We start from the raw sequence: 25,942 nt of genomic DNA on the forward strand, positions 1-25,942 counted from the left end.
CAGGCTGGCTGAAGACAGGATGATGAGCTCTAGGAAGGCTGGACGTCTCCAAGGAGACCACAGCAAAGCAGCCTGGAATACCACATCGCCACTGGCCCCCTGCTCTGAGCCTGAGCTTCCCCCTGCACCCAGGTGCCCAGAGCCCACATCACCAGGGACAACCACAGTTCGGCGCTGAGGGACGGCTCCCAAAATGGTTTAATCAGAGAATATGTCTCTTGGAACCTTCTCCAAACAGATTAGAACAGCAAACTGATACACACATATCCAAGTCACCCTGGTCTCATTTTCACAGCCTGTTACAGAAGTGGGATGGAAAGAGCATAGGGATGTCAGGGCAGCTGGTGGGCTGTGTGCTATAAGACGGGCTATAAGGCAACGTACTGTTTTGAATAGGGGAAAATGTATTTGATGGAAGTAGTGTGAAAGGCCTTCAAAGAAATATCTCAAGGTATTTCTGCTTAGGTGCTGGATGTTTTCTGTCTTCATCACAGGCATCACTGAGCAAGACACCCATGTTCCTTGGTAGCTTTCTTTAGAGAGGGTAGAAAAAAGATATTGGAAATAAGCAAAAAGACATTGGAAATAAGGACTTTTCGTTCCTCTTTCAAAGAATGTTAAGATTATATATATATGTGTGGCTGATCTTATTTCAAAGTCACTTTGAAATTTTATGGGGGTATGTGATGGATGAAAAGTTCCTTGGGAATGAAAAGAAATTTTAAGTTTTAAAATATTCAAAAGAAACGTTGAATTGCATTTCAACCACTTTGTTTCTTAGCTTTTTCATTGATATTGGTTTTATAATAGACAGTTTTTTGTGGTGGTAAATTTTGTAGTTTATAACATAACTAAAACCGTGTAGAAGTTCATACTTCCATGACTAAACTCTGATACATAAGAATGTGTGTTAAAACACAAACATTGATATCTGAAAAGCTGAAGCTTGTGAAAAATCTCAGCATTTAGCTGGAGGCATAGCATGCAGTTAAACCTGTTGCATTGTCATTTACAGTAGGCAATCAACATAACCTTCCTGCCTGTAAGAAATAAAAATTATTTGCTGGTGTTCAATTAAAAAAAAGAAGGCAAATAAGAAAATATTAGGTACAGTAGGACTTTACAGCTGGTGACTGGTTTTGGCTTATCCTCTATACCTTTCCAAAGAAAGATTTGGCAGTTGGCAAATGCAATACAGGCAGCACAGCTATTATGTTTACTACTGAGAAACTGGTCAGGAATTAGTGCTTTGGCAGTTGAAAATTCTACATTAAGAAAGAAGGAATATGTGCTATAGAAAGGTGTAGTTTATCAAGGTTCATTTGTGTGTATAAATACAGATGTGTGTGCATAAGTACAATGGCGAACAGCAGAGAGAACTGAATTGTGTCTCCTTTTGAAAGTAGGGGAGCCTTCAATGAAATTGTGGAGCATCTAAAACTCAGGAAAGGTCAGGTAAGGTCACCTAAAACACAACTCATCCATGACATTCACAGCCAGAAGTTACCTCACTTTTAACAGCCTGTTACGTATTTTTTCCTGCTCAGATTTCCCCCACTGAATCCACTCAGTCCTGAGCCCACTTTCCCCACGTGTCCCATAGGGGATGGACCTTACTGTTGCTAAAGGAACAGCACAGTATTGATGAAAAGCATATGTGATCTTTATGCCTCTGGGCCCACATGTCCCATGGCATAGGTTTTAACAAGTGACAAAGAGCTTTCACCAATTTACCTTGCACTCAATGATTTGCTGAAAGAATTGAGGTCATGTGTCCCCCATGGTGCTTATTTCTCTGCAGAAGACAGCAGGTGATAGTGCCTTTCTTTAGATAGCAACACCAATAGGTTCTATCTCTATAGTGAGGTGTTATGTTCTTAGAAATCAGGGAGCTCATCAGGCCCAACCTCATCTCAAATTTTCCCCAAGAAACTTACATAAGGACATTGTCTTGGAGCATGGGTAGCAGAGCAGCTAGCATTATCATCCAAGGATGGTCTACTGTCAGCTCTCCCCGGCTCCCTTCCTAGTGGCAGAGTTTGGAGGAGTAAAGTACTACCCATGGTAGAAAAAGATTGGCCTAGAGGCCACTTAGTCACCTGGACATACATAGAAGTCCTTGAGACCAGACAAGAAGAGAGAGTGGAAGTCATTCACTTTGACCTAAGCAGGCTTTTGACAGTCTCCCATAGTACGCTTGTATGCACGTTTGAGCTGTTATTTCCAAACTGGAGATGTATTTTGGTTAGGTATAGTGTAAGGTGGGTGGAAAATTGACTGGACTACTAGTCTTGAAGGGTTGTGGTCATGGCATGAAGCCAGTAACTGGTTCCTGGGGGTCCCCCAGGGGTCAACTCTGCAAAAAAGAACCTGAGGAGAAATTGAATATCAAGCCATCAGTGTGCTGCTCTGGAAATGGAAATTAACTGCATGCTGGCTCTATTCATTAGTGGGAATGTAGCCAACAGATCCAGCGAAGTGTTGCTTCCTCTCTGTTCAGCACTCGTGTCTAGTTTTGGATAGTCCAGTACAAGAAACACACAGGACATACCATGCTGAGTCCACTGAAGGGCCACTGAATTGTTTAGGGAGGTAGAACACATGGCATGGGATGAAAAGCTCAGAGAGCTGGGTTTTGTTCAGCCTTAATAAGAGAAAGCTCTTCTTGCAGTGTACAGCTGCCGATGGGAGGGTAAACAGCAGACAGGGCCAGACTCTTCTCAGAGGAGGACGGCAGAAGGAGAAGGGGCAACAGATGCCAACTGCAGCAAGGGAACTTCCAATTAGATATTAAGAACAAAATGAGATGGTCAAACATTGGGGCAGGTTGCCTCGAGAAGATGTAGCATCTCCATCCCAGACTCCACAGGGCAAAGCCCTGAGCAACCTGATTTAGCTTTGAAGTTGGCTTTACTTTGAGCAGGGGCTTGGACTAGCTGGCCTCTAGATGGCCCTTCAAACTTAAATTATGCTGTGATTTTATAAACCACAGAACAAAAATCATTTAAAACCAGCTCCAGTAGTCCAGCTCACGATTTCAAAGTAACACCCTTAACACTGACTTTCTGACAATGCAGGAGCTGGTTAGAACTCTCGTCTATGCTCTTTTTGTGTCTGGGGCCCCAGTGCCTGCAGATACCTGTTTGCAGTAAACTGTGTTGCTTTAGTGGGGTTTCCAGAATTGCAAGGGATGGGTGTTGGACCAAGGATAGATGGAGCAAAAAGTATTCCAGGGCAGGTTGTTAAATATCATGTCCATAAGGTGAAGTGAGTGTTTAGCACTTTGTACTCACAAATGAGGTCTGAGATCCTTGTTTGGTTGACCTTTCTCTCCAATTTGCACTGAATTTGGCATAGGACAAGGTAGTTCGTGTGTGATGATATCCAGCCAACTGTAGGTCAGTAGGACATACTGATGGGCGAGGTATCTTTCCTGCTCTCCCTTGGTATTAAAGTTAATGTTTAATTGTTGCAACTGCTTTTGCTGCAGGTCCTGGTGTTGGACAATTAGCTTAGCAATTTCTAACCTTGTGCCTGAACTCTGAGAATCGGATCTGTACTTGGTAGAACTGCTGCATTTCACTAAGTTTCTACTAGGGATCAGTTTGACCTCAGCTATGCTCTACTGTTGTCTAATAGCAAAGCTAGAAATTTCTGGAATTGCTTAGCAGTATAACTGCTGCAAAAAGAATTACACTGGTTTCAGTGTATCCTGATTTGCTGAAGGCCACATGTAACCCTGCTAAGCAATAGCTTAATCGCAAAACCAATTTTAAATGTTCTTTATTACAAATGCCTGAATTCACCCTGACCAGTTTCCATTCTCTGTCAAGCTGTGACTTTGTATTTGCCCCAGAAGCCAGTTGGGGAGTGGAAAGATGTGGCAAAGATTTTAACGGACTGTTAGAAATCCCCTGGAGACAGAGATCGAACAGTGCTTTCATAATTATTCCACGGACTAGACTGCATGACGTCAGTATGATTCATGCAAGGTCATTACAATTTATCTTTGTATCTGAGTAGAAAGTGGGAATAGGATACCAAGGGGAAAAAATTTGCTGTATGTCTGATTTTGGTATAAAGTGCAAACAGAGTCATAAATAAACGATTAGGTGCCATCTTGAGGAGTTGGGGTGAAATAAGGTGGAAGGCACATTTAGAAAAACCCACATCTGTAGGACATTCTCATGTTGTTTGATACAGATTATCTGCAAAGCTACAATATGATGATAGCCAGCACAGCAGCATATAATAAATAAATTAAAAAATTTAAAAAAAAAAAAAAAGGAAAAAAAGAGTAATGCTTGGTACAGTTTAAATAGGCAAACATTTATAACCTGAAATGTTGTTAATGCCTCTGCCTTTCCTAAAGGTAGTAGTGAGGATTGCCACCTATCTCTAAAGGCAGATATTTTGCAAAGTGATTTCTTTCTGCCTGCTTCCCCCAACACTTCTCATGCCATCTCTTACTCCTCTTGAATTACTATATTGCATTTTGTACAATAAGTGGCATTTGAGTGTATATTTGAAATGACCAGGATTGGTATTAGAAATTAAATAAAATATTACCTTTTTTTTTCTTTTTGTAAATTGCTCCGATAGTAGCAAATTAACAGTAAATTGATAGAGAAAGGTAAGCACAGATCCTTTAAATCATAGTGAAGTTTTTGGCATTCAAGTTAGAAGTGTCTCAATTTAACACATCATTGGTTTGTATTATTAGAAATTTCATTGGTTTGTGGAGCGTATGATGGTTATGCTCTAAAATTGAAAGTACATAGACTCAGGACTTCTACAGTAGGCTGAGCTCTTATGCGGTTACTGATCAGTGTGCAGCAACTGCCATGGCTTGTTAATAAGCACAGGCAAACCACCATTAAAACCCTACTTGCCACCGTATAGAAAGATTTTTAACAGTACTTATTTTCTTGTTTATAGTTCTATATCAATCATGAAATGGGAACTGAGAGACCAGTAAATGTCATTTGCCACTTTTCGAGTGGCATGAATATATCATCTTCATTGCGTTTCATCACATTCATCTGTTTCCTTCCAAACGGGAGTAGGGGATTAGAGTGAAAATGTGTCTTGAATCATTAAAAGAAACTCTGCTTAAAATAGCAACATAAATTAAGCTAGCAAAATTGTTTCAGTTAATACTTAGTGTGATCCAAACTCTTCTTTTACTGTTTTGAACTTTATTCCCAGAAAATTATCCTAGAACTCCCTCAGAATAGGGGAGACATTTTTTGGTTAAATTGTAAAATATTTTTACAAGCTTACTAAACTTTAAGAGGGTCTTTATTTGCTAACCATTATGGCTGCCTTCTCCACAGTATATTTGACAGGAACTTAACAAGGGTTTATTATGTCTGTAAAGCCCTAGCATGATACTTTTTCTTTGTCATGTGCAGGCTATGTTAAATGTGCCTTCTGCCACGATCGTGAAGCTGTTTTTATTCAGATGGTGGTTTTCCAATCTGTGGGGAGGGTGGCCAGGTGAGCTGTATGATACTGTCTGATAATGAGCATTTCTGCACTCTTGTGTGCTGCTAGGAGGTTGTTACTTGGTACTTAAGATATGGTCTTTGCCTTTTCCCTTGATGGATTGGACTCATCTGTTGTCAGCCTTTTGCTTTTAAAGCCCAAAGGCCTTCATTGTTCCTTGCTAAATAAAAAATATTAAAATGTTTGTGCTGATGTAGTGGAAGGCGCTGATGTGTCTGAAACACAGGTGGTTTCACCGGCTTCTCTCAGCAGTGTCCCATTTGCAGGGCAAAGCTGCGTAGCCTCAGCTGGGTGCATGCCTGATGGCACGACAGCTTCTGTAAGTAATGCTTGTAATGCTCCTTGGTCCTGCAACATGATGAGACATAGGCATGGCGTGTCACTGGGGTGGGTGCGGAAACAGCTGTACCTTTATCAGATAATGATGGGTGTTAAGTCACAGAATGGAAGAGGGTTTGCAAAACACTTGGGAAACCAAGTAGCAAAGAAGATGCCAAATTACTTCTTTCTCATGCCTGGAAGCTCCCAAGTAAGAGTGTTGTTGGAGCAGAAGTTGGATCCACCCTGCAGGTTACAAATTAAATATACTCATTTAATCTATTCCATGTGTTAAAATGCCACCGTGGTTGAGGATGCTCAAATCCAGCCCCAGGACAGGCAAGCAACTCATTAAGAGGTGCAAATCCTACCACAGTCATGCAGATATATTTGCCCAAGGACACTGTGATGCAGGACATGTCTAGGATATATCTGGACATATCTGCACCGTCTACATTTGTGCTGAGACATTCCCCTGCAAAGTCTGTTTTCTTAATGGAGCCAAAACTGGGATCTGAATGAGTTGTACTTGAACGCAATTGTTTCTCTCCTTTTAATTAGCACTGGTTGAATACTATTAGTTGAATAATGTATTTGATGAATAATGCTGTTGTCCATCAAATAAATTATTCAATTAATCTTTTTTTTTTTTTGCATTAGCTAAACTATTCTATAGAAGGTTGCAAATATACATTGAATAATCTATTAGAATGATACATTACTTTTCAAACATACTATACAACAAATAATTTTATCTAGTATTCAGCCAAGTTTTCACTTAATTAAAATTTGCATGTATATAACAACTGTGCCTGAAGAATCACAAAGAATTTAGGTTGTAGCAGACACAAGGTGGAGAGAAGTGTTTCTGTTATATGGATGATTTATGTTTCGTAACTCCTGTGCTATTGAGTTTTAACAGTATGTCAGGGATGCCAAGAGCTTCGAAGAATTTTTTTTTTCTCTTCCTTTTTTTTTTTTTTTTTTTTTTTTTAAATAGAGTTACTTATAGTCTGGTCTCCAAATAAATGATACAAATTTTACCAGTGACGTGTGACCACCCTTGCCCCAGAAGTGGTTTGCAGTCAGTTCATTGTAGAAGGGTCGAGAGTCAAGAAACAGAGGCTGAGGAAAAGAGCCAATTCTGTGGCAGATGGATTCACGTGGCAGGCACAATCTTCTCATCTGCACTGACATGCAGAGATCTCTCACTCCCAGCAAACAGCTCGAAGAGCCCATCTCAGAAGGGCTGACTGCTCCTATCATGGTCCAAAATTGTGGGTGGCAGGAGACCCAGCTTCCAGATCTAATGTTTACACCAATAATTTGTTCAGGCAGTAGATGCCTGGAAAAAATCAAAACACATTTGGAAAAAGCTGTAGTGTGAGTAGCAGTGAGTACGGTGTAGTGCCTTGCTACTGCCTCCTTCAGATGTCCCCACCAAAACGTGTGTGCATACATGTGTGCTGGGGCTGGGAGGCAAAAAAGAATAAGCCCAAACCCTCCTCTGGCTGTAAAAAAGGCACACAACTGGGCAGCCTGGTCTGCTTTTCCTCTTCAGCTCTTTGCTAAGAAACTCACCTTTCAAAAGGGAGTCTGTCGTGCTTCTAAACAGGATCTGTGCAACCAAAGACGGGTTTTCTGTCCCTTACACAAATGGGCGTGTCCCTCTCGCACATGCACCTTGCCCCCTCCTAAGCCATTTCCGTTGGCACTGTTGCAGTTGGAAGAGCTTGTTTCATTTTGGACAGCAGGTGCTGGCTGGAGCCTGGCCCTGCTGCTGCACAGGCTGGTACCATCCATAGCATCCCTGCAGGGTGGGTAGAGCCTGTAGCCTGGGACGGGAGCCCTGCATCAGGGGGGTTGGGTGTCCAGCCTGAATCCCCTGCCGCATTTCTGCCGACACACTCCCAATGCAGGTAGCAGCTCATGTTTCCAAATGCGCCCTTGTCCCATTTTTGGAGGTGACTGAGGGCTCTGAAGTCTGGCTTTCAAAAGCCTTTAGGTGCCTCTGGATTTTCAGCCTTGCAGGTTTGGCCAAGCTAACTCCATCTCTCAGGAATTACTCAGAAACCAAGCACCCTCTCTGCCTCAGCACTTTTGGAAATCCCCTTGGTGCCAATGTGTGTTATTAAGACACCTGCATACTCTTGACAGTTTGGCCCTAGGAGGTTTGGTGCAGATGGTCCCTCCCGTGAGGTGCTCTGGAAGGTGAGCATCCTGGGGAGGGACACAAGCGATTGGAGGCTTTAGCTGTGGAAGAGCAGAACTGCAATGCACAGGGCTGCCCCTTGGGCATTTTTCATTGAAATTCACTTAAAGAATGAAAAGTCAGTGTTGTTTGGAGGGGAAGCGAGTCCTTTACTCTTGCAATTACATTTCTCTTTAGCTGCCAGTTAGTAAAATTAAAGAATAATTTAGAGGTCCAGAGGATCTCCATGAAGTATGAAATAACCCAGTCACCGCTGCGTTCAGGGACTTCAAAGACAGTCAAGGAGCCTAGATTGCGGCCATTAAGGTCATCTGGTTTTGCCTGACCAAAATCAAGTGGGTTTTGATATCTAGTTACTTGGTCAAGAACACTTTTTAAAGGGGAAAAAGAAAAAAATCCATTTATTCAGGAATTTAAGCCCTGGGGTTTATTGCTAACCCTTGGGAATGGATTTACAACAGCTCACCATCTCTCTTGTTTTGAATGTCTGTCTCAAAATGATGTAGGCTCTTGATCTAGCCAACTTGACTATGTCTTTTTATTAAAGTTGTACTTCCTATGATGGTGGATTTAATTTAATGCAAAAGAAATTGTGTCTAGGTGACATGATCTGACTGTGTTATGCAAACTCCTGCATTATGACATTCCTCTCACACTAACTAAAAGCTTTGTTGCAACATATTAATATAGAAAGGGTTATTTGTTTTGCTAGTAATAAAGGCTGTATATTTGCTGTTTAGAACTAGTAATAAGGTTGACTTTTACACAACCTTGGGGAGAAAGTTACGTTATTTATTTATTTTTGAAGAGTTAAAAATTAAAAATGCGTCTTGTGTATGTTCAGATGAGACGAGAGCGAAGGGGAGTACATACAAATTCCATCAAATACAATTAGCATAATCAGAGGCTGGATGAGAGCCACAAATGATTGCACAAGGGAAAAAAAAAGTAGTTCCTGGGATCTTGGTACATCGCCTGAAGCTGAGCAGGACGCAAAATAGTAGGAACTATTTTTACCCAAGGGCAATTTTTACTGATACTGCCCTTGCAAGCAGTTCTTATTATTTTTATGGATTCTTTTTCTGCCCTAAATTTGTATACTGAATTATCCATGAGGAGGATAAATGTCAGAGCGGATTAAGATTAAATTAGGAACTAGATACTCCAAAACAAAAAAATCTTTCTGCCTCCTATGCACTCCCTTTTCTTTAGTTTAGTTTAGGTTTTTTAGTGTTGTTGGGTTTCTTTGGTTTTTTTCCCTTTAGATGCCCCAGGCTGCAGCTACATAGACTGTATTTTCTTTTGAATCTTTTTACATTAAATTTTCTGCACAGATAACTTAACTTCCAGTATCCTCTGTTCTTTGGTTTAGGTCATCATTCTCTTCATAGAGTTCCTGAATTTCTTTCTTCTGCTTGTAATATAGCTGGAAGATGTTCTTTGTCATTTTATTTATTATTTTTTTTGCTTTTTCACTCTGGTTCTGCTGCAATGCACGCGAGGGCATAGTCAGAGAGTTTACAATGGCTCTTACTTTCCAGAGAGTGATGAGTAATTTAGACCACTTGTTATCCAGGGCTGCCAGACTCCAGCTTCTAACAGACCGATGGAGAGCAGTAGGCATGACACCTGAATTAGGTACCTGTATTACATTGTTTAACTGCTGCCCCTAGATCTTACCAAGTTAGTAATAATAACCCTACTGATGTTAGCAGGTAAAAGCTCAGCATTTAAAAATTCCCCCCATGTTGTACACAGAGCTTTTGCTTATCTGCAAGACAGTCTTTTCCCCTGCCTGCTTCTTTCTTTCCGAACTGGTGCTTTTTTCTGTCACTTTGTGTCTTATCTCGTATTTTCTCATCTTCTGCTCACCTCCTTTCCACTCCCTCTGACACATGCAAAAGCTCCAGAATAAATTCATGCACTTATACTTTATTAAATAGTCTTTCTTATATACATACTTTTCTGGTTCTTTTTTTTTTTTTTTTCCTGGGCTTGCTTTGGCATTCCTTTTACATTTTAATACAAAATATGTTCAATGATGTCTATTTAAATTCGTAGTTGTTTAAATGCTCCAAATAGTCCCTTTGAGAAGTTGGAGGAGTGCAGGGGATGCGGACGAAGGCAGCTGAGGATGACTTGTATTTAGCACATCTTCCTTTGCCCACAAAACTGTGTTTACAGGATTGATTTGACTGGTTTCTGGCTCAGAGCAGCTTCCAACAGTTGCTTAGACTTTAAAATAACTTGTAAAAAAAATTAAAATAAAACCGATGCTTTCTCTCACTTTGTGCATTTAGAGATTGCTCCAAAATAATGCAAGCCAGGATTCCTGATGGGCAGGAGTCACTCAGTTGAGCACTACTGAAAAGTTTTTGAGAAGCAGGATTGTGAGCACATACAGCTGGAAATAGGAGTTCCTTCCCAGCGGGGAAGCTTCTGTTTTCTGAATATAGAAAAGATTTTGGGAGGCTTTTTTAAGTGTTTTGATTACACCGTTCTTTCCCTCTGGTACTCTTACAGTTAGGCTAATGCTACTAATGCCCCTGGGCTTGCAGCTCGAGGTAAGATACTGTGCTGGATGTGTGACAGCTTTTCCCAACGTGGAAATGTCACAAGTTTAAAACCTCCCATTTTATGCCCTATACAGCTGTAAACAGGAGTTTTATTCTACTGAGAAAGGCAGATTTTTAGTTTGCCGGTGGAATTAGCTCTCCCAGCTAGATCTGAAAGGGCTTGAACTCCCTGAAGCTGGGTATTGAAAAGCTGTAGACAGTCACATTTTATAGATATTTTACTTCTATTAGCAAAATAATAAAAAGTAGAAACTGAGACCTACCTAGCTCAGCCTTCAGTAAATAATTTAAATGTACCAATTTACTCATGAAAGAGAAGGTAATTAAAAGATGTCTCAAGATGACTAGTTCCAGAGGCACATAAATAAGTTTTAAATAACAGTAACAGCAGTATCTTACACTTTTCACCTCCTTAAGAATCACGAAGCTTTTTGGGTAGTAACTGCTGTGTACTATCTATACAGGGAGGACTGTGCCCACTTCTGAAGTGTGTACCGTTTGGTGCTGAATGCGGCCTTGGTGCCCTGAAGCCACGTGAGGATGGATGAGAGGGCTCCCCCATCTCCTCGAAGCGTCAGGGGATTATTAGGCAGGCAAAAATGTAATTACTGGAGCTGAAATTGGGCCAAAACAATGGTACTGTCAATACATTCTTGGAAAATGTGCCCTTTGATCGTAAATATCCATGAAGCAAGCTTGCCAACGGTATTGATTTTGGCAGTGGATTATCACTGACAGCCAGGATCTGCTGGCCTCCTGCTTTAAGCGATGCCTTAATAGGTTTTTAGACAAACAGCCAGGGTAGTACATCGAGAACAGCTCTCTAGGATATGTTCGTCCCCTCACAGGTTCCCTGAATGTGTTAGACTGACCACCTGAGAAATACTGTACAGACGTTTAGTGCCGGGGCAGTGAATCCTACATGTTTGGGACATGCTCGACCTACGCAGACCAGTTACACCAGCATCGTCGCCAGCTCTGTACAAGTTCCCATCCACACGGTGAGGCTGATCTTGCTCAGCTCACTTCCATCATGAGCTCTATTGAAACAAAGCATCAGCAGTCTGACCTTCATGATAGTTTTTTTCCTTCAGTATCTACGCCAAGGAGACAGTTGCTGGCTTTAGCAAATATAAGACCTGGGTTTCAATAGCAGGCATGTTAGGTAATGATGCTTACAAGCTGATGGTGCTTTTATTCTTAAATGAAGTTGAGTATACCTATGAGGAGGGTGTTGGTTAAAATAGTAAGATAAAATTTGAGAAAGTGCAAAATAATACCTGCACATCATCTAAATTATCTTTTTCTTTGTGTGCGAAATGCATTGAGATTGTACCCTGATCCTCGACTGACTATTCTGAGTTCTACTGTAATACAAATAATAACCAGATATTTAGGATAGACTAGAATTTACTTTTGGATCCATTAGCATTTCTGTTAAATCTGACAAATGATTTAGAAAATCTATATGAATACAAAGTGCCTGCTCATCATATTTTGTGACAGCTGGGTGAATACTTGACATCTTTGTGCTCTTAAAAGAACACATGCAAAGACTCAATTTAATTTGTAGGGTTGAGGGAATTTATTTGCCTAATTTTGAGCCCACTAGCACATGATGGATTTGAAAGTTCAGTTCTAACAGGAGTATAATTGGGTTCTCATTTCACTTAGGAGAGAGTATGATAGAAAGGGTGAGAAGAGAGATAGAGACATGGGGAAAATAAAGTAAGAAAATGAAACTGAGAATACTCAAGAAAGAAATTGCAATGAGACTGGGGAAAAAAAATGTAGCAAGGCAGAGCATGAGAAAAAGACCGCACATACAAATAAGATGTTTTTTAAGGGGACAGAAGAGAAAAAATGATGCATTCTTAATCATAATGCCAAATGTCTTTTGACTGGAAAGCACTGATGCTTTAAAATATACTCATCGTGGCAGCTGAAAAGAAAGATAAAATATTAAATCTTTAAGTTGTGGGAAGGGAGAGAGAAATGTTTCTCTCAATACTTTCTCAAGTTCAGTGAATAAACCAGCTCATCAAACATTCAGTCTTACAAGGATAGTCCTTCACTGTCAATATCTGGTGCAAATGGTGAGCAGCAAAGAGAGGACACGTGGCCATGGCCATGCAAACCAGACCTTGTGGGCAAGCCTCAAGTTTGCTGACCATCAGAAGTTAGTCTGATGTTTCCAGTGGTTTCATTTGGGGAAAAGACCAACCCAAACTCCAGAGGTCAGCTATTGCTTGCCAAAATAGTTAGCTTGGTCTGTTCCCTGTATACATGAAAAGTCCTAGGGCAATCACAAGTGACTAAAATCTGGCAGGTGACAGATACCCATTCGCAGGATGAACGTGATGTCTGCTTACAGTTACTGGGCAGCGTATACCTAGGAGCTGAAGTGCTATTGAATGAACTTAGAAGAAAGGAGTCTTTCCATACGACTTCTGAATACTTCTATAAGAGACACAAGATGGGTGGGACAGTTGCTTTGGATCTGACCTGTTTACATGTGCTTTGGCCTTTGTTCAGATTACTGGCACATGCTTTTTTTTTTTTTTCCTTATTTGAAAAATGGGGAAGACACTCTGCTTTAGTCCCTGATGTGCATAGTGTGATTGATGGCTCTGTAGCTTTGCTCTGCCTTGTGTTACTGAGGACCACTGCCATGCAAGTGGCACATCCAGCAGTCCCGTGCCCTTCCTCATCCCACTGTAGCATGTGGGGCCAGGGTTCACAAGCAAGACTGCCTGCCAACATCCTAAAGCAGCTTTATTAGAAGTCCTTAGGGAATACCTCTCCCCATCCCTTAAGTTTATATTTTAAACAATTCTCTTAGTGGAAGAAAAGGACAGGAATCGAGTTTGGTTTCACTCTCTAACTTTTAGCATTTACATTTTCCTATGTACTACCAAATGAGCTGGCTTCTGATGTCCCCACCATTTCTTTTGCCTCGCCTTGGACACAAAGTCCCTCTGAGCTGATTGTTAATGGGTCCAGCTGAACCAGCATGAGCTCAAGACATTTGAAGCTACATCTCTGTTCAGTGCTGTAGGGCCTTGTTGGCTGCTCAGGGTTTAGCTCAGCACACAGCAAATGTAGGTACTTTTCCTCTGATACTTGTATTTACTTTGATTTTTACGTAAGAACTGCATTTCCAGCTGTATCACTGGCAACTTTCATTAATGTTCCTTGTTGAACAGTAGCTTTTTCATCTTTGTGCTTTGCTAACATTGTAGAATTAAATGGGGTTTTCTGTCTTTTTTATTGTATCCTGATATTCTGTCACCTTTTGATCTCTATGTAGCGCACATAGACTGTAAACTCCTTCAGGTACAGATTGCTGGGGGGGTGTATGGGGGTGTAATTTTTTCTTTAGAGGATGCCTACTATGGCAGAGCCCCAGGTTCTCTGGTACTGTGAAATAATAATAATAATAATAATAATAATAATAATAATAATAATAATAATAATAATAGTAATAATAATAGTAATAGTAATAATAATAATAATAGCATTACCCTTGTGATACCTGGGAAGAAAAATTTTGGTTAAAAATTTTGTTTAAAACTTATTGAGAGCTCTAGGAAGAGCTGGAAATGGCAACCTACAGACACAGCAAATGGCCCAAAGTACTGATACATTTCTGACTTTATACAGCAACTTCTGCTTAATCCGATCACTGGTTAATTTAATCCTGTTTCATTTGATTGGATCCCCTGGAACCAAATCATTTGTATTGTGTTTTAGTCTGGTATTTCTGATCATTGTCTTTGTTAATTTGATCAGGATTGATTGAACCAGTCATTGAAAATAAATCACATAATTAATCAAATGCAGCAATAGAAAAGCAGATCCTTGGCTAGCCTGTCAGCTTTTACCTCTTCTTTTTCTTCCTCAGCCCATGGAGTTTGGACTTCCTTTAGAAAGAAGCAGATGTGAACATTTTAATAGCATCCACATTTCAGTAGTACAAGGGGAGAGATGTATATATACATGTTTATTTATGTATTTGGAATGGGATGGAATGGAATAGAATAGAATAGAATAGAGGTTCAGTAGAAAGAGACCTACAATTGTCTAGTCCCATTTTATATCTCCTCTCAAAGCATATTAATCTCACAAACTCTCTGACCCTCTCTGAGGCAGAGGTGTTGTGCAGGGTCTTGCTTAATGACTCAACTTTCTTAATGACTCAATGACTTGAAGGGAGTCAGTATGCGATCTGTTTGGATTTGGCACAGAATCATCAAATTTTAAAAAAACACTTTGTTCTAATAAGGTCTGGATAGACTGGTGCACAGTCAGTGCTTGCCTGGAGCTAATGGTTACTCCAAAAACTGTGCTAGGGGTGGGAAAGGAGATTTGGGATTTGCAACGAAGATGATTTTGATCTCTACCTGTTGTGTGGAAAGTATCCCATTTTTAACTATTTTTTTAAAAGCAGATGTTTGGTCCTGTTTTGACTCTTCTTTCACTCTGATCAATACTTGTGCCCAAAATTGGCCATTTTGTTCTGCACTGTTAGATATTTATAGATTTGTGTTCTAATTGAAGCTTTATTACAGCAAACCAAGCCTCTGCCTTCTGGAGGCGACGGTTGCACAAAGAACAGCTAAACTCCCTTTGCCTCTTCTGAAAGCCCCAGCAAGTTCAGCTGGGGACATGCTGCCTCTTAAGGGGTATTATCTGCAAAGACCTCACGCTGGTATCGCTGGCAGTTCATCCTGGGGGTTACAAGGGCACTGTCCGCCCTGCACCCATCCTAGCCGAAATAGTAGCTGCTGGTGGACCTGCAGCAGTGGAGGAGGAGAATTAGGAAGATCAGCTCATGACTTGCTGTTGTAGGTGAGGTATCCCTACCAAAGGTCGTTTAATTTTAGCTTGTCCTTCCCTACATGGCTTACAGAACCAACCTGTGTTATTTAGGGCTCACTGTAACCCCTTCTCTCTCCCTGCCACCCTGAAGTTACTTGAGTGGGAGATTATTTTTAGAGGCGGTTTACTTTGTGTTAACTTCCTAGAAGCAAAGAGAGTAGGAGGTTTTATGTTTTTAGTAGCATAAATTTTCTTTAAAAGATACTTAACAGAGGATTTTCAAAAGCACAGAGTCTTTGCCAGGCTCCTCACCCTTGCTGGGTTTCCTCTTCTTAACGAGTCCAACGGCCCAAACTGGACACCTAGAAGAATTTCATCTGCAAGGAATAAATAGTAAAGGAATGTAAAACAATTTGTTGTAGAAGGAAATCTAAGTAGAGCTTAATCCTAAGAGTACCCATTTATCCTTGGATGACAAACGGCTATGTAGCACCATGGGTTGCCACAAACAGAGTACTATTGAAGGATCATCTGATTCATACCCCAAAAATGAGAGTGAGGTGCCTGGAAAAAATGGGTGGCAATGCAGCACAATTTTGGCAGGCCTACTAGTAACGCTAGCCACAGCTATACCATTATCTGTTTTTCTTTAAATTGTGTGGCTGTGGACAGCAAAGTATGTCTAATAGCCATTTGCTAGATTTATAGCTTGGTATGCAATGTGTTTGCCATAAATCTTTTAGAAGGATGATGGCTGAGGCAGCTGAAGCGTTCATGCTACTCCACAGATCAGTTCTGCTGAAGGAAAACAGAACTGGGCAGCTTCCTACTGGTAGCATGGAGATCCGGAAACAAAATGAGCAGGAATACTTTGATGTAAAACCTACAGAGCGGAAAAATTGGAGGAAATGGTGACTGTGTTTCCAGAAAAAACAAATATTAGCACTCTGTTGTAAATCAAATTAAATGACCGACCAATGTCTGATCCTGCCCTGAACTTCTTGTGTTATGAAAGCTATGAATCCAAATGGAAGCGGGGTTATATCTTGAGATCTCATTCTCAAAAAGGATCTGCCAGTCACGTCTGGTCGGAACAGCTTGGTGAATGTTTAGCTTCCTTTAAGAACCAACTGGGAGATTGATGGGTTCGAGCTGTTTCTGCACAGACTTGTTTGAGTCTCAAAATGCATTTTCATCTGTCTGCACAGAAAAAAAAAAAGAAATGAGAGATATTTTAATAAGAATCATTGAGATACATGGTTTTGGATTAAAAGGGAATGCAGTATATTATTTTAGTATTTTTTTACTGTGGAATACATTTGTGTTTCTCCTGCACAACCCAGTTTTTTTAACAAGACCAGAGCAATTACAGGAATAGCCAGATTTTAGATGTTATCTTTGTGTAGGAAAAGGAATGGATTATTAAAGTGTATAGCCTCTTTGAGAGATACAGTGCTCTAATCCTGTTTTTCACATCTTAATTTTAGTGACTGCATAACTTACCTTCATAAGATGCTCTTAATTGAACATTTCAATAGAATTTGAATAAAGTCTAATATATCTGGGATTCCTCCTCCACTCCTTTAAAATATGATGTGAAATTTATTAGTCTTAATGTACATATCCCAGAGCTAATTGTTTTATCTTGTAAATCAGTTTCTCCTCATCTTTTATACGGCTTTTACTTTCAGATTTAAAGAATAAATAAATCCTTGATTGAAAAGCTTTGTTGTTTTGCAGTAGAAAAAGGGGGGCAGCTTTATAAATGTAAAAGGATTTTTAGTTCTTTTTTAATTATTTACAAATGCTGAGTTAAAGGACAGTGGAATTTAAATTATGCATTAAATTAGCATCTTACTGATGGAAGACGCTCAAAGAAAGTTGAAATTTTTAAATTGGTATGAGCCAAATTCAGCCACAATTTAATAGCTCAATTGATGTTGATGAACTTAAGGCAGTGATAAATCTGGACCTATAGGCTTTTGCTTTTCTTTTTGCTGTGAAAGGTAAGCATGCTGTTTCTACAGTACTGACTGTCCTTTTGTTTGAGAGTTGACAGAGTATACTTTGATCCTTTTTTTAGAAAAAGAATTCTCTGTTCTCCCTTAAAGAAAGCTTCCTGAGACCTGGATCAGATTATGGAAACTAAAGTGAGCACATAAAAGTGCTTGATAGAAAGTGAAATTTATGTGCAAACTAAATGTGCCCTTGATGATAGCCTTATTGATCAAGCCAAGTTAATAAATCAGTAGTATCATGCAGCACTCTTCAACACTCACAGGCTTATCTCGGTTTTTTGTTGGGTTTGGTTTTTTTTTCTTTTACTTTTTTAATGTGCCTGCTGTGTAGGCAGAGAACATGCACTTTCCTGCCACGGAGTGTGTACTACAGTTGAAACACTGAATTCAGAGGGCTTGAATGTAAAATGTCGGCATCCGATGCAACAAAAGGGAACATTTATAGCAGTAAATTAATACTGGGATTGGAGCCTAAAGTGGCACAGCTTTTACTTTATGAGTATTCCTTTCTTTATTTCTACTGCTGAAATTCAGGATCCTGTTTGGATAATTAAAAGAAATCCATGAGAAAGTTGGGAACAAAATGCCATACGGAGTGACTTCTGAACCTATCAATGGGCAGCATTTGCATTCAAGATAAATGTTTAGTTTTCAAGCAGTCTGCCGTTAGGTCATTCTTCAGTAGCTTTGCCAGTACACAAAGGTTACATCCTTTGTACGCTTTTGGGACTCTGGTGTGACAAGCACTTTTTCCATTATTACCCGTATTTTCTTTTGCCCTCTGACAAAAAGCACTTATGATGAACTGGATTTAACTGTCTCTACCATGGAATGCCTGCAGGATCTCTGAGAGCCCTCTTGCATTGTGCAGTGCATGTTCTCTGTAGTACGTGCTGCCGCGTTGTTCCTGATGTTGCGCGTTTTCTCCTCCGTTGTGAGATGATTTTGCATTCATAGCTTTGCTCTGATTTGGGGTTGATCTGCATGCCGACCGTGTTAGCAGAGGAGGTTCTGCTCAGGCTAAAGTGGGGCTTCTGTGCTCGAACCCAGTGTCGTGCGCTGATGTCCCTGGTGTCCTGGAGCAGCAAGTGTCGCAGCCGGGACCTCGGTCCAATACCTCAGCTCCGTTCCCTGATGTTCTCGCTGAGAAACGAAGGCAGCTGGGTGAGTACCTGAGCCTCTGCTGGTGTAATTTGCCAAGACAGACTACAAAGTGGCATTTGTGAAGCACTTATATCATTCCATGGTCCCACATTCATTCCCAGCTAATACTGAGCACCTGGCTGGAGCACTGGTGTGAGAACAGTGGTTGTCGTCAGCAGTGCAGCCACCAGAACGATACCACCTATGGTCAATCCACAGCCGCCTTCTATCCCATCTTTATCCCTCCTTTTCCATAACCTCATTCCTCCTCTTGCATCCGCAAGCCTGCAGCCAATGTCAATAGTGAGCCTTAGGAAGGATTAATGAGACAGTAGCAGTTGACCCATTCCCAGTGTGGAGTTATCTTCCATTACATGGTCAGAATTGGGAATTTGGCTGACCGTCTCCTTTAGGAGGATAACTGAGGCAGAAATGCAAATGAGATAGCGAAGAGGCTCAGTCCAAGAAATATGGGGTTGATGCTCATGGGGGGCAGAAGCTGGACATGTGTATGCATCTGCCTTCTTAACAGCTTACAAACTGGGGGGTGAGAAGCCCCTATGCATAGAGCGGGGATCAGGGCTGGGTAAAGGTAGTTGTGCTGTGCCTGTCTGGGACTGTCATGAGTGGGTGGAATGCATCTCACTCAGAAGAGAGAAGCAGAAATGTGTTTTATTGAGGTAGTTCAGTAAGTTCAATGGAATTTAACCAAGTTTTAACGGTGATTTACCAAGGTTCAATAAGTTTGATGGCAAAGTTTATCTTACTAATTACTGCATGGAAGAAACGTGGAAAGGAAAATTAAGTTAAAATGTTTCAGACAGGCCAGAGACACAAAAGGGTAAGGAACGCCCTCCCATGAAGTCACAAGGTTCAGAGTGGACCCCCTTGCTTTCTAAATTCCTAATGGAGCTTAGATGCGGCCAGGTCCAATCTTGAGTCTCAGACTTGGACAATGGTTTATGTCTAATAGAAGAAATACAGAGTGAGGAAGACCCTTCTGTTGAGTCACAAGGTTTAGAGTGGACCCTCTTGTTTTCTAAACTCCTTATGGAGCCTAGGTGCAGCTAGTCTCAAACATGGATAATGTTTTATGTCTAATGGGATTATCTATACAAAGTTTAAAATAATTAATATAGAGTAGCTACCTGGATTAGTAATGTTTTATTAGCATTAATTTAGCATGCTATCAGTCACCAAAGATCTGCCATTGGTAGAAGGTCTCTCTACTCAAGGAGCAACCTTGAGAGGTGTCCCAGCTCAAGGGGAGATCACCACCATGCAGCCGTGCTGCCTGGCTGGGAGAGCTCAAGGGAGCCTCACTTAGGCTGTCATATTTATGGAATAAAGTGGTTGGCTCATAGTCAAATTACATGTGATGGGAAAGGCATGCATGAGACTCCTTGTACCCACAACTTCCTTTGCTCCTTGATAAATGAGTCTTGGGAAAGCCACCCGCTATTCATGTATTAATTGCATGATTGGTGTTCCAAGCCCATCTGCATCACATCGATGCTTACTGTGTCACTCTGCTCCTTTGTGGGTTTTCAGAGAACAGGTTGAAACTGGAGAAGTTCTTGGCCTGGCTACAGCTCAGGACTTTACCTCCTTTGGAGCCTGTACCAAACTACCGCTAGTTTGGTTAAGGGGTCACAGAATCACACCATGGTCAGGGTTGGAAGGAATCACTGGAGATCATCTATTCCAACCCCCTGCTAAAGTAGGTTCACATAGAGCAAGTGAGTGCATCCGACACAGGGACACGGGCCCCACTGCACTCATGGGTTTCTCCTAGCCCATATCATTAACCTCCAGGTGGGGAGTGTCTTTAAACCATCTGAAAAACAGGAATGGATGCAGACTGTACCCTCCTGCGTAGCCGCATGTCTCGCCTGGAGGCTTTACCTTAGTGCTCCAGAGCTCACACTGCCTAATGGCTCATCGCTGGATGGTGTTTAAGATGCCAGTATTGAGTTATTCTCTCCACTCAAGAGGGAACTCAGGCTTTTTTTGTCTTTTATGCAGGGTAGCAACATTTTTCCTATGAGTTAACTGTATTATTCTCTTTCTTGCTGCTCCCACATTAGCTTTGGAAAGAGAAAAACAACACTGTGTCATCGCAGAATTGCCTGGTGATGGGAACTATAAGGTAGATAAGTTCTTCTCTCCACCCATGAGCAAGTTCTTGAATGAGGTTTTACTACAGAACAGCTCTTTCTGTTCCTCTTGCATGCTGGCCTGTCCATATCTCTTAGGCGTTTAATACATTACAGTACATCCATCTCTTAAAACAACGGTTTCATTTCCATAGCCGAGCCCAACAGCCACTGCTAGGGAGATATTGCTGTCGTCACTGCATCTTTAAAAGCACTGCATCCATCCTTAAGGGCTTTTTTGACCTCTGACTAGACTTAGAAATGTGCTAGGGATCCTGTCCAACACGGTATAGGAATTTACCCCAGATGAAGATCTATCTTGATGTGGTTCAGATTTTACATGCATGCCTCATGCACACAATACCTGTTTCATGCAGTATTCAGCAGCGTGAACTACAAATTAGACCATAAACTCTTTGGTGCAGAGGCCACTAAGCTTTTTAGAACACCAGACATGTTCAGGCTTAAAACCCAACCAGTCATTACTTGTTAGAGCGAGGCATAGCTAACGGCTTTAAAAGGAATTCCCTCATTAAATTCAAGTTGCTTTTAACCATGACAGGCCATAAAACCTGAATCTGTGGGAGGGAATGTTTTCCTCTATGCACGCGTGTGTCTTAGCCTTTTTATTTTCAATGGGGAGAGAAAATAGAGTGGGTTGCATATTGGATACATTATCTTAGTATTAAGCTGCCATTCCCAATCTCTTTTGGATAATTGGAACAGAGAATCGCTACTTCTCATCCATCACTTTAAATGAAGGCCTTAGTAAAATAATTTTGGTCGCTAGGAACCACAAATAGGTTCCCTCTATCCAGATTAGTTCTTTTTTGCTCATGCAACTGTTTGAATAGGTCTTAGCACTCTAAGCCATAGCAGGAAGTATGTCAGCAGTTTTGCAAGCCTTTGGGGAAATTCCTCAAATGTGTTTGTAAGGACCTTCCAAGATGTGTTTGGTGATGTTGAGCCTGGGGAAGATTGTAGTGGCATTTTTGTTGTTGGATTTTTGTCATTGTTGGGTTGGGTTTTTTTAAATTCCACTAACATACTCTGTAATACTGGTAGTAGTACAGGAGGTTTTATGTTTCCATTGATGTAAACAAGGTCTTACTAAAAGTTTATCTTATTTCATCAAAGATTTGTAAAACATTGGATGTGAAGTCAGACTTAGCTTTAGCTATGCCTCCTGAACACCTAATAGTAACCATGTAAACTGATGCAGCATAGACTGAATCACTGATTCTCAGTCTTTAGCACAAGCTGATTGCTGTGAACCCACGAACTTTCTTGTGGATATTCTGAAAAGCCCCATGAGTCTGAAGGTTTTTAATGTTTTAATTTAATAAGGTTCAGTGGACCAGCTGTACACCAATTACTGTTGCCTATGGGCCATGGTTTATGACTGTTAGAGCTACAAAAATATCGACAACCTGGCAACTTGTCTGTGTTAGTCTCATGTAATTCTGAAATTGTTCCATCTTGCTCCATTCTGCCTGTACATCTGTATACCAGTTAATTTCCTTAAAACTGGGAGATTGCTCATTGCTGGAGTTCGAAGTGCCAGGCATGAGGTGAAGTGCAAGCTTCAGCAGAAAATTTTTATTGGTTCTTAAGAGTTATTTCAAACAAAAGAGGAAAAAATTCCTCAGATTTGGATTTGGAGTACTCTATCCATGACAAAGAGCACAGATTGAGGATTTTTGGGGTGCTACAAAGATGCACATAATTATGTTAGTAATCTTTGTAGGCTGCCATCAATTTCAAGCAATTAAATAGCCAGTGCTGCTGTTGACTAGCCAGGCTTCAACAGACCTTTCAGAAACCTTCTTGTCTTTTCATGTAAATAGACATTTGGCAGTACTTTTAAATGTGTACCCAGTAGATTTTGTAATGCATTTCCTTTTTTCATGAGTCTTGTGTTTAATTCAAACAAGTATCTGACATGAAAGCTAAAGATAAAAGTGTAACATTGTACAATTAGTTTCTGTGAAGTCTGCAGATCACTAATGGAACACATCTCTTCCCCCTGCACAACTAGCATAATACAGGCCATTTTTTGGTCATTTGTGTTGTACATTAAAGGCATCAAATAGAGTGCTGTCATGTGCCTGAGCGCATGGACAGAAAGTTCCTTTGTTTGATAATGCTGGAAATAATTTTGCTTTCCAGATACGCAAATCAATAATTGCTGCAATTGGATCAGACATGTAACACTTGTAATGTAACCCTTCATGTATTAAGAAAAATAATGTAGAAATTAGATCAGAGACCAGAAGTATATATATATTTTTTAAAAAGAAGTTCAGTAAGGTGTTTTTCACCACCGTTATTGTCTAATCTATGTTTCAGGAATGCGTGCTGTGATTTCATACCAACTAATCTCTAGCTCTTTCTGATTAAATAAATACAAGCTCAGGAGTACAGTTTGAAAGCCATGTGCTGGACTTGTGCATTTAAGTCCACTGAGCCTCTAAGAAGCAGGGTTTGTGAGCATATTTAGTGGGGAAAAAAAAATTTAAAAACTAGCATTTTGTGGAATCAGAGCAGAAGTATTTATTCACAGCAAACATCCAAACCTCCTTCCTCTTTTTAAATGTTCAGAATATGGAATTTAGATCTAGATATGGGTGCTAACTCCACCAGTTTTAAATGTGTCTGATCTGGTGCTCTAGTTTTTTGGAAAGCAAGCTTTCAGTTGCAAAACAGGCAACTGGTTTTTGTAGGATTTAGGAGAATTCTGTCACATACTCCCTTTCTTACCCATTCTGTACAGAACATATGGGTTCCTTTAAAATTATAGCATGTGTGTGGTTCTGTATTATTTAAGGTACAAGAATATTTTTCCCTTATTTTAGATCGACACTGTTTTAAAGCAGCTTGGGGATGTAACAAAGTTACACAAGATGCTGTACATCCTGACAATGCACACAATAATGAGAAGTATGTATTTCAAACCCACTTATAAGACCCAGTTCATACAACAAAGAAATGCAGCACACAGGTGCCACATGTGGAATGTACAGGGCATGATTTGAGTTCTGAATCCTCCTGTCTGTCTTTGATGATTCATAAAAATGCCCAGTTCTCTATATTGCATTTACTGTTTTTTAAAGCTTTTCTTCAGGATAAATAGTAGTGTTTCTGGGGGAAGTATCTTAGCTGATATATAGGCAGAGAATGCTGGTGGTGCTTTTTGGGTTTTTTTTCTTTCTTTTTCTACTGCAGAGTGCTTTGGCCACTGTTAAACAGTTTAGCTAGATCCAAAGGGATACTGCTAATGTGAACTGGTAAACCACCAACAGCGTTATATCCTCCCCTGTCAAAGACCTTGTACAATGTAAAAGCTAAAGGTATTCAGATTAAGCCTTTTCTCAGAACAATTTATAAATAGAAAGCATTTCAAAACTAAGATTTATTTCTTCTCCTGCTGCCCTTTCTTTGCCATGAATACAACAGAACAAATCTTAAAGCTCTTGCTTGTCTGCATGTCCTCTCTTTTTGCCTTCGTGACTTTTCTGCTGCAAAAGTTGTAGATGTCATCGAAATGGTGGGGGCAGAAGGAAATGTGAATCTAAAATCTGGATATCATTGTGCTTGGTGCCAGTAGAATAGAAAAAGATCTGGAGAAGTTAAATGACAAATAAAAAAAAAAAATTAAAAATAAATAATTTAAAAATCAACAACCAAAAAAGCCACCTCAAATAACAAAAAGACCCCCAAAACCATGGAAAAAAATAAATTGATGCATTAAAAAAAAAAACAGTAATAATTTGGACACAAGCTGAAAATTCTAACTTAAAGATTCCATAGAAAAAGACACTAAGAATCACATTTCCCTCTGAACATTGCATTTAATGAAGTATAGCATTTCTAGCAAGGAAAATATTCCCAATGTGGCTTATGGAAGCAAAGAGAGCAGCACAGCAAAAACCCTATCTTCCACCAAGGTCTGCACCCAGAATTCCTGACTCCCAGAGCCCAAGGAGGATAAAGCTCGGGTGGAAAAGGGAGTGGGTGACAGGAGATGTCAGAGGCGCTTGGATGAAGATGGGAGCATTGGAGCAGGGCAGAAGAGCTAACTAGGGTATTGCTGGAGGAGAAGGGAGGGTCAGGAGGAAGCAGGCACCTCCAATGGATGTAAAGACAGGAGAAATGAGTGTTGGGCTTGGGGAAGGTGTGCATGTATTTGCAGAGGTCATAAATGGGTCTGCTAATGACTTCTTTTCATAGGGTGATTGAGGTACTGGTGATAGGGGAAAAATGCTGCTGGTGTTGACAGAGATTTCATTGGTACTATGTGACCCAGGGCATTTATGGAGCTGCCTTACTTCCATCTTAGAGCTAAATTACTTCCCAGATGTAAGGCAAACAAGCGATCGCTCAGACTGGTCTCCTGTTCTTTATGACTTCAGCCCTCAATACGCATTCAGCAATAAGCAGCTGGTTCCGTTTTCTTGGTTTAGAGGTTCTGACATCAGTAAAAACAAAACAAAAAAACTCTTAATCTTCCAGCAATGAAATATACTGCAGAGTTAAATAAACAAGACCTGTCGGAGCACCCTTGTTTTCTGCAGGCCTTTTCTCAGCAAAGGCATGGTTGTTTGGGAAGATCTCTTAAAACCGCAGGGGGGGACTGGCTTAGCATTTAAATACATGTGATAGTTTCTTTATCAAGAAATCTCTTTCAGATCATATCCCCTTTGATGATTATTCAGCCCCAGTCCTTCCCCTGCTTTACAGTTATTTTAACATCTCTGAAGAACTGCCAACATACTCACTTTAGTGGCCAATGACTGTTATGCTCTTTTTTTTTTTTTTTTTTTATTGGCATTCAATTTTAAGGGTTGACAGACAGTAAATACTAAGCCTTCTCTTTACTGTTCTACAGTAATTTGTCCTGTGGTTGTAAATAAGTCTCTCTTGTTCTGTCTTCTGCTAAACAAAACTCACTATTTTTGGAACAGACTGAGCAAACAGAAGATTGTCCCATTTTATGTGAGCTGTGACTGAATGGATATTACCATATCAGGGGGTGTGTGTGTGTGTGTGTGTTAATTTTCAAGGTAAAAGAAGCAACTTATTTCTGAAAATGCTAGTTTGTTGGGGATTTTTTTTTTTTTAAGCTTGATCTATTAAATTTCCAGAAGTATTTTTTTCAAATATATTGTATTTTCTATATGGACATGCCAT

The 25,942-nt window shown here is 40.4% G+C and overlaps 1 protein-coding gene and 1 long non-coding RNA gene across 3 annotated transcripts in view; both read left to right on the forward strand.

Annotated features, from left to right (window-relative positions):
* KLHL29 (kelch like family member 29) overlaps positions 1-25,942 on the forward strand; it is a 406,353-nt gene that overhangs the window by 235,675 nt on the left and 144,736 nt on the right. The gene's annotated exons all lie outside the window — the stretch shown is intronic.
* Positions 1,949-20,324, forward strand: LOC121090437. The gene is made up of 3 exons (XR_005828554.1): positions 1,949-1,962; positions 16,602-16,605; positions 20,244-20,324. It is a non-coding gene; the product is annotated as an uncharacterized LOC121090437 (long non-coding RNA).

The sequence above is a fragment of the Falco naumanni genome, chromosome 6, assembly GCF_017639655.2.
Source record: "Falco naumanni isolate bFalNau1 chromosome 6, bFalNau1.pat, whole genome shotgun sequence".
NCBI classification, from domain to species: domain Eukaryota; kingdom Metazoa; phylum Chordata; class Aves; order Falconiformes; family Falconidae; genus Falco; species Falco naumanni.